The following is a 9,693-nucleotide window of genomic DNA, read 5'->3' on the forward strand; positions in this document are numbered from 1 at the left end:
AGAAACTTAAACACATCTCAAGTTGTGATCACAGAAGCAATAGGCTTCCACTGGAGTTGAGGTTCTGTAGAGCATTTCACGATAAATTTATCAAAGCTACTGGAGCAAAAGCTTTATAAATAATTCTGGCATCCTTCATTACTCATTATTTGCTGTCAGCCCACTGGGGGCAATTAGTCTCCTTAGAAAGGAGAGGCTTCCCATTTATACAGTTGCGTTCACAGCATCTTTATTTTTGTGAACATTTCATTTCCTCAATTTCTGGATTGATTTTTGCAGTGTTGGAGATTTTTTATTTGTGAAAACCCTCTGAAGCAGCTGTGAACTTAGGATTTTTTCATGCATTTTGGGGTCATCTAACAAATTGTGTCCCTGATGTTTGCTAGAAACTGTGCTGGGAAGGGGATGCAAAGCCCATGCAGATATGTTCCTGGACATGAGCTGGAGGAATTTACAGAGGTGTAAACAGATAATTAGGGTTCGGTGGGAAGAATGCTGAAAAAGAGGCCATGAATAGTAGATGAAGGATAAGGGGAGGATACCAAGGATGTCTGGGTTTTGAAGGATGTGTAGAAATTAGACAAATAAAGAAAGAAGGAGGCATTTTCCAAGCATAGGGACATGTGTGAAGCCCTGTAGGTTTGAACCAGCATGGAAGTCTGAGAGCAAAAAGATCTTTCCTACTTCTGGTTGATCCTGGGAAGCAGTAAGATCTCAGAAGGAGAGCTAGGCAGGATGTGTCTAGGCAGATGGGTTTGTTTTCTGGATTTTTTGAGAGTGGAACTATATGACCCCTGTTAAGTCAGCTATTTAGAAAATATTAAAAGCTTAAAATGCTCTTTTGCCTTTAATAGAATCACATTAATAAAGTCAAAATTTAAAGAGAAGAAAAGGAGACTGATCTTGAGGAAAACAAAAATCAGAACTGTGCTAGGAGGTAAAAGGAAAGTAGCCAAAAGAATAATTTCCTGAATTCGATTTGGAAATGGTAATGTGTATGTGATATATACTTACAGAATACATACAGACATACATATATATTATATACATACAAAATGCACACAGATATAGTATATATGTGTGTGTATATGGTATGTATATGGTGTGTGCATATAAATGTATGTATGTACACATATGAGTTTGTTTTTTTAATAGAGATATAAGTATACATAGTACAAGTTTAAAATCTTAAGCTTTATGAATTCTTACATATGCACACACCAAGACACAGAACATTTCTGTCACATGAGAGTGTCCCCTTCTGCCCCTTTACATCCAATCCTCCGAGTCCACAGGTAATTGCTATTCTGACTTCTATCTCCATAGATTACTTTTGCCAGTCCTTGAACTTCATATAAATACAATCATAGACTATGTGCTCTTTTGTGTCTTGTTTCTTTGGCTCAACACAGTGTTTGTGAGGTTCACTCATCTTATTGCATACACAGTGGTTTGTTCTTTTTTATTGCTGTGTCATATTCCATTGTGTGACTATTCCATAGTCTGGTTATCCATTCTCACATTGATGGATTTTGGGTTGTTTCCAGTTTTAGGATATCATGAATAAATTTACTGTGGACATTTTTGTACAATTATTTTGGACGTGAACTCATGTCTCTTAGGTATGTGCCTAGTTGCGGAGTGGCAGTCCAGAGTCATTATACCAGTTTAATGCAGCAATGTATGAGAATGAATTATATATATGTGTGTGTGTGTGTGTGTGTGTATATATATACACATATATATATATATATATGTATGTTTTTTTTAATTTTGCTATCATTAAGGTACAATTACATGAACAACACTATGGTTACTTGACTCCCCCTATTATCAAGTCCCCACCACACACCCCATTATAGTCACTGTCCATCAGCATAGTAAGATGCTATAGAGTCACTACTTGTCTTCTCTGTGTTATATGGCCTTCCTTGTGTCTCCCCCACATTATGTGTGCTAATCATAATGCCCCTTTTTCCCCCTTATCCCTCCCTTCCCACTCATCCTCCCAAATCCCTTTCCCTTTGGTGACTCTTAGTCCATTTTTGGTTTCTGTGAGTCTGCTGCTGTTTTGTTCCTTCAGCTTTTTCTTTGTTCTTATACTCCACAGATGGGTGAAATCAGTTGATACTTGTCTTTCTCCACCTGGCTTATTTCACTGAGCATAATACCATCTAGCTCTATCCATGTTGTTGCAAATGGTAGGACTTGTTTTTTTCTTATGGGTGAATAATAGTCCATTGTGAATATGTACCACATCTTCTTTATCCATTTATCTACTGATGGACACTTAGGTTGTTTCCAATTCTTGGCTATTGTAAACACTGCTGTGATAAACATAGGTGTGCATATGTCTTTTTCAAACTGGGCTCCTGCATTCTTAGGGTAAAATCCTTGGAGTGGAATTCCTGGATCAAATGGTATTTCTATTTTTAGTTTTTTGAGAAACCTCCATACTACTTTCCACAATGGTTGAATGAGTTTACATTCCCACCAACAGTGTAGGAGGGTTCCCCTTTCTCCACATCCTCACCAGCATTTGTTGTTGTTTGTCTTTTGGATGGTGGCCATCCTAAGTGGTATGAGGTGATATCTCATTGTGGGTTTAATTTGCATTTCTCTGATGATTAGCGATGTGGAGCATCTTTTCATGTGTCTGTTGGCCATCTGAATTTCTTCTTTGGAGAAGTGTCTTTTCAGCTCCTCTGCCCATTTTTTAATTGGTTTATTTGCTTTTTGTTTGTTGAGGTGCATGAGCTCTTTATATAATTTGGATGTCAACTCTTTATCGGATGTCATTTATGAATATATTCTCCCATACTGTAGGATGTCTTTTTGTTCTACTGATGGTGTCCTTTGCTGTACAGAAGTATTTTAGCTTGATATAGTCCCACTTGTTCATTTTTGCTTTTGATTCCCTTGCCTGGGGAGATATGTTCATGAAGAAGTTGCTCATGTTTATGTCCAAGAGATTTTTGCCCATGTTTTTTTCATAGAGTTGTTTGGTTTCATGACTTACATTCAGGTCTGTGATCCATTTTTTTGTGTGTGTATGTGGTTAGACAATAATCCAGTTTCATTGTCATACATGTAGCTGTCCAGTTTTGCCAACACCAGCTGTTGAAGAGATTGTCATTTCCCTGTTGTATGTCCATGGCTCCTTTATCGTATATTAATTGACCATATATGCTTGAGTTTATATCTGGGCTCTCTAGTCTGTTCCTTTGGTCTATGTGTCCGTTCTTGTGCCAGTACCAAGTTGTTTTGATTACAGTGGCTTTGTAGTAGAGCTTGAAGTCAGGGAGCATAATTCCCCCCACTTTATTCTTCCTTCTCAGGATTGCTTTGGCTATTCAGGGTCATTTGTGGTTCTATATGAATTTTAGACCTATTTGCTCTAGTTCATTGAAGAATGCTGTTGGTATATTGATAGGAATTGCATTGAATCTGTAGATTGCTTTAGGCAGGATGGTCATTTTGACAATATTAATTCTTCCTATCCATGAGCATGGGATGTGTTTCCATTTATTGGTATCATGAGTGTCTTGTAGTTTTCAGGGTATAGGTCTTTCACTTCTTGGTTAGGTTTATTCTTAGGTATATTATTCTTTTTGATGTAATTGTGCATGGAATTGCTTTCCTGATTTCTCTTTCTGCTAGTTCATCATTAGTGTATAGGAATGCTGCAGATTTCTGTGTATTAATTTTGTATACTGCAACTTTGCTGAATTCAGATATTAGATCTGGTAGTTTTGTAGTGGATTCTTTAGGGCTTTTTGTATACAATATCATGTCATCTGCAAAATAAGTTATATTTTTAAGATGAATAATTTAGCTTCAAATAAGTATGCCTGGATAGTCACATTTTTGGAAGGCTTGTTTGAATGGCCATTGGATTAGAAGCCAGAATTCTTGGGTCTGACGTTCTACCCTGCCACCAGCCCTACATGTTGTGCCGATCACATCATTACAATTTGCCTGTAATAGAAATGGTTAGGTCCTTGATCTCTAAAGTCAGTGGAGTACTGTGTGTGGTAGCATAATATTTAGATGTTCACTGATGTTTCCTCTCTATTTCTTTTTTCATGATCTCCCATTCCCTGCCAGCCTGGCCAGCAAGACCCTTCATCACTGGTTATTATCTCAGGGAAGGAAAGTCGTAGAAGAAAGTAGGTAAGATGACTCCTGTCTTTCAGGTTCAAAAGCCAGATCTTTGGCACAGAGAGGGTGGAACTTAGGCCCGAGGGATTTGAAGGACCTCATAGTGAGTAGATGTAAAGCTTCTAGTTCCCTGCTCTGTATAACATTGCCCTTCAAACAGAAAAGATTCACTGAATAGGATATGAAGAGAGATGGAGGGGAAGAAAGGAGTCAGTGATGTTGCTGAGTAAGGGCAGAGAAACTTAAAACAACCATTTTACTGCATCTCAATTTTGCGGGCTAGGAATTCACGCAGGGCTCAGCTAGGTCACTCTTGTGTTCCATGCAGTATTAAGTGGGTCACTCTGCAGTATTCAGCTGGTGGCTGGCTGGCTGGAGGGTCCTAGAAGACTTTGCCCTCATGGTGCTGTGGCTGACAGGCTGGGCTCAACTAATGTGTCTCCTTGTGGCCTCTCTAGTGGGGGACTCAGGGTAGTGGCTTCCAGGAAGAGTGTTTCAAGAGGCGGGAAACTGCCAGATTCTTAAGGCCTGATCCCAGCAATAGATCAAAAAGTCACAGTGCTACTTTACTAATATATAGTTGAAAGCAGTCAGGCTGCAGCCCCACACTTAAGAGAGGGGGACGTAAATCTTACCCTTCAAGGGAAGAATGTAAAAGAATTTTTAGCTAAGTGTAACCTGCTGCAGAAAGGCTCTGTGCCCTGCTCCCCTCCCCAGGCCAAGCAGCAGTGGGGAGGAAGGATACAGGAACCCTTAATAGGTTTGTAGGATCTGAGAACAGATTGGTACCACTTTTGGGGTTTAATTGGGGCAATAACAAGACCCTGAGAAGAGATGGCTGTGTGGTGTGCACATAAAGAAGGAGCTTTAGATAGAGTTCCTTAAGCCCAGCATGGCGTGGGAGCAGAGAAGTGAATTCCATGATTTCAGGAACAAGGGCCATACAAAGTATTACTCTGGTATGATAAGACTGATAGACTTCCGTGTGTCTTTCAGAAAGAGGGCTTAAGACAAGAACTCCTCATGTCTTGGTTTTTCATGAGCTGTGAATCAAATAGGGCAAGCGTGAAGCCTTGGACAACCTTGGGCAGTAAATGTGCCCTTTGTCATGCTGTCACTGACATGTGAGAGGCTTCCCTTATGCTAGTGGCTATTCAGAATTAAATAATATACTGTGTCTTGGACCCCTTTACCTCTTCAAAAGGGAGGACACTGGCTGTGTGTAGCCAGGACAGAAAGTGCATGGGGCATGGAGGTCAGACCAGCTGTTCCCAGCTAGTGACATACTGTGGAACTGAAAACTCCCAAATCTGTGGGACAAAAACTCTGGGACCTCTGATCAGCCAGGCAGAGAAAGAATTTCTTCCTGAGAAGGTTGTTATCACGCTGCTCTGCAGAGGTTTCTGTGATGATGAGAATGTTCTGTTCTGCTCTGTGCAATATGGTGGTTATCGGACACTTGATGTGCAGCTGAGAAAGTGAAATTTGAATGGTCTTTGATTTGAATAGTGGCTGCTGAATTGGACAGTCAAATCCAAAGTCTTGCTCTGGAAGCGCTGCTGGGAGCAAACAGCACCAGCTTGAGAAAGGATGAACTCTTCAGCTCCCACTTCAGACTTACCATCCAGAATCTGCACTTGGTCAAGATTCTCCAGGGGATTTGTGTCTCTGCTGAAGAGGAATTTTAAAGGACGCTCCAACCCCCACCTGGCCCCAACCTCCCACTCTGTACAGACGAGAGGTATAAACATGGCAAGATCTGAGGCTTCTGAGTGAAAGAACTGGGTAAGCCACAGGCCCGTTTCCCAACAGGGTGGTTGGGGGGCGCGGGCAGAGTGTTCTGAGAAGGGGCGGGGATGGGAACGGCCCCCTCTGCAGATCTTGCTGACAGCGTCCAGGGGGATAGTGGGAATCTATCAGAAGACCTGTCCTGCTTGCTCTGCACGACAGCAGGCTCTGCTCAGCCCAGGGGTAGTTTAGATGGCTGCACAGCCTGAAAACCACCCACATCTTGCCAAACGCAGCATATTCCTAATGATTGCAAAATATCTTTTGGATCAAATATGTTTTATTTCACCTTTTGGGTCTCAGAGAATTTCATCTCTTTTTTCCACACCGTATTTCTACCATAGTTCTGGCTGTCAAAGATGTTGTTTCTACCTACTTGTTTTAATTGCTACATCAATTTTTTGAGAAAACAAAGTTACTGTGATTTCTGTCCCCACTCCCCTCTCCACTAGCTTTGATGTCTGTCTTCTTCCACAAGCCTCTCTCGCTCCTGGTCTAGCCTTGGGGCTCTGTGGTGGCTTCTCTCTTCAAGCGGCAGTCCTTTTTACCTTCCCCAGGTTCCTGTTATTGATCTGTAAGGGCCACTGAATCTGAGGCAATAACACTTCTCCACAATGCTCAGCAGCATTGTGCCCTTGTGTTCTCTGTGAGGCAACCGTGTATTTGTGAAGAGAAGCTCATGAGCATGTCTTATTTCTCCAGGATCCCTTCATTAGCAAAACAGCAAAACCTTTGTTGCCCGAGCTTGGAGCTTGGAGAGGAGAGATCACTGCGCCAGTGGAGCACTCCAAAGTGCACAGCACAACGTGGGCTTGGGATAAGACATTAAGCGCATCCCATCTGTTCAGCAAGTGCAGTCCGTGAGCTCCTACTGGGGGCCACAAAGAGGGCCGAACCACAGTCTGGGGCCCAGAAGCTTAAGAACAATCACAGCATCTCCTGGGGTCAGGGAGTGCCAAGCAGAAGTGTGGAAGCCCTCTGATGGGGGCGTAGGTTGCAGCTGTTTTCACAGAAAGACAGGAGAAGTGGGGTGAACCCTGCCCCTGGCCTGAGTCTGAAGACTGAGAAGAAGCCAGAGCACTCCATTCTGGAGTCGGTGTGTGTGGTTTTGGGCTCAGAGCTGGGGGGATGGGGTCATGGAACCAAATATTTCTGTAGGGAGGATTGATAGAACAGAATGGAGGAGTGAAGGGGCTCAAGAAGGGAATAAAGAAACCAGGTGATGGGAATGGATGGGGAAAGGCAACGTACTCAGCAGGGGAGGTCCATATAGGGACCCAAAGGGCCTTAGGAGTATCTTGATAGGAAACCTAGGGGGCCTAGGAAGTGAGACTTCTATCCCAGTGTGGTGTGAGTGGCTGGTGTCGGGGGACAAAGTGCCCGGTTGGCTATGGAGTTAGCACACATCTCCATCCACGGAGAACTGTTCAGACCTTCACTAGGGACCAGGGGGTGTTCATTTCAGGGAAAAGTGTGTGAGGGGGGCTGCAAGTCAAGTCCCTGGAAATTGGACCAGTTTCTGAAAGTGAATTGGTCAAAATAATATTGATAACGGCAAATCTTTATGGAATGTGTCTCCTGTGCCAAGCACTTTTCTGAGCATCCTGTTAACTCATTTCATTCCAACAGCAAACCAAGCTGAGAGGCACTCGATGGCTCAGGAATTATGAATTTCTACTAAGTATCAGGCACTGTACCAAGTGTTGTGGATGCCACAGTGAGCAACACAGAGACTTCATTGCCCTGCTGGAGACCACATTCTAGTGGGGGCTTTGGCGGAGATCATAACCAGTGTAAGAAAACCACACACTCTGCTGATAGTGGTGAATGCTATGGAGAAAGGCAGAGGTGGGAATAAAGACAGACTGAGGAAGGGAGAGTGACAGAAGTCTAAGAAGTAGTTACTATTATTTTCACCATTTTACAGGTGAGGAAAAGCTAAACATCAATGAATTCTCTGAAAACTGTCCATTAAATGCTTTAAATTAAATATTGGGCGATTCTGGGGAGCTGTCTTGCTACAGAATCGGAGGTAGAGTCTGTTCTTAACTTTAAGTGGATTAAAAATGTTTTGGTAAAGAGAAACACTCCTTATTGTCTGTACTGATCCTTGACATATAAGGCAAGACAGCAGGTGTGGCGCCCTGCCCTCTCGCTTTCCAGAGCAGTGGGGCTTTCAGCACCACACCCCTCTGAGTCCAGCAGTTGGTATGCGTGTGTGCGTGTGTGTGTGCGTGTTTCCAGATGGGGGAAGAGGACTGGAGTTGGTGGAGGGTAGGGTCAGAGGGAGAGCCTGTGCAGGGGGATCTTCATTTTCAGAAAGCTCCCAGATGATTCTGCAGTGGCTGGCCCAGGCCACAGGAAGAACAGCCACCACTCACTGAACATCCACTGCGGGCCAGCCCTTTGATATGGTGGCAGAATGAATGGCGCCCTGAGAGCAGCTGGGAGGAAACTTAGGGGGCTGTCACTGGGCGGCAGGGAAGGTCTGGCTTTGCTGAGTTGGATGGAGAAGCCAAAAACAGGGGTGGAGTATCCAGGGATTCAGAGGGAGGGGGCAGAAGGGGCACAGACATGGCAAAGGAGTGGGAAGAAGACTTAAGTGAGGGAGGGTTATATAGTAGGAACATTTCAGTAGACTTTGCTGTCATAGTCCAACTCTCCATCCTGTTCCTAATCCACAATAAAATCTACATTACTCACCAAAGCTTGGGAGATTTTTTTCAACTTTACTTATAGAGTATTTCAAATATATACAAAACTGGAAAAATATTATGAACCCACATATACTGCATGTTGACTATGTTCAAAATGGTCAATATCCATATCCCAGACCCTGCTCCCAGATTGTTTTGGAGCAGATCTCAGAAATTTAGATTTTTTACCCATAAACATTTCAGTGTTCATTGAAAAAAGGGAACAGTTTCAGTTTAAAAACATTAGCACAGTGCCATTGTTGCATCTTCAATCTAATCAAGTAAATCCTAATTAATTAATCTAAAATTAAATAATAAATATGAATTTATTATCTACATTCAGCATTCAGATTTCTCAGATTGTCTCAATTTATTTTTTATTTTTGCGATGGTTCATTTCAATCAAGATCAAAATAAGGTTCATGCATGTCAACTGGTTGATATATGTCTTTCAATTAGTAGGTTCCACTTCAATCTCTATTTCATTTCTTGCAATTTAGATGTTGAAGAAACTAGGTTATTCACATGTAGAACTGTTCATGGCCTACATTTTGTTGATTGCTTCTCCATGGTGACATATAATAAGCTCCTCTGTTCCCTGTATTTTTTAAAAGTTGGTGGTTTGGTGACTCTGATCTTGGTTCGAAGTTTTTGGCAAGTTCACTTCACAGGTGGCCTCTTTCCTTTCAGGGGACACACACTGTATGGCACTCTCTGTCCCTCAGATGTGAGCAGTCATGGGCCCTCAACACCCAAATCCATTGGTTCATCAGAAGTTGCACACCGGTGATGTTCTCATTCTAACAACCCTTCTTCATTTATTAGATAAAATTATTCTATAAAGGGAAATTCCCTCTCAATTGTTTGCTTCCCCTGAGTTACAGGAGAAGTATGATGTATACTTGATTCTTTCCTTTGATTAATTCTCCAAACAATAAGTAGGTGCCCTAGTACTTTGGGAATTACCTTTGTGAGTGACAAAGAATTAAGCCTGACTTCCTCAGGGGGAGGGTGGAACCCTCAAATTCTCTTAGAAGTTTTGCAGGAG

General features: G+C 42.4%; 1 long non-coding RNA gene across 1 annotated transcript; it reads left to right on the forward strand.

Annotated features, from left to right (window-relative positions):
- Positions 1-4,111: 4,111 nt before the first annotated feature.
- LOC118969306 (uncharacterized) lies at positions 4,112-8,708 on the forward strand. The gene is made up of 3 exons (XR_005057261.1): positions 4,112-4,173; positions 5,671-5,946; positions 6,652-8,708. It is a non-coding gene; the product is annotated as an uncharacterized lncRNA (long non-coding RNA).
- The last annotated feature ends 985 nt before the right edge of the window (positions 8,709-9,693 follow it).

Source organism: Manis javanica, chromosome 3 (genome assembly GCF_040802235.1).
Source record: "Manis javanica isolate MJ-LG chromosome 3, MJ_LKY, whole genome shotgun sequence".
NCBI classification, from domain to species: Eukaryota; Metazoa; Chordata; class Mammalia; order Pholidota; family Manidae; genus Manis; species Manis javanica.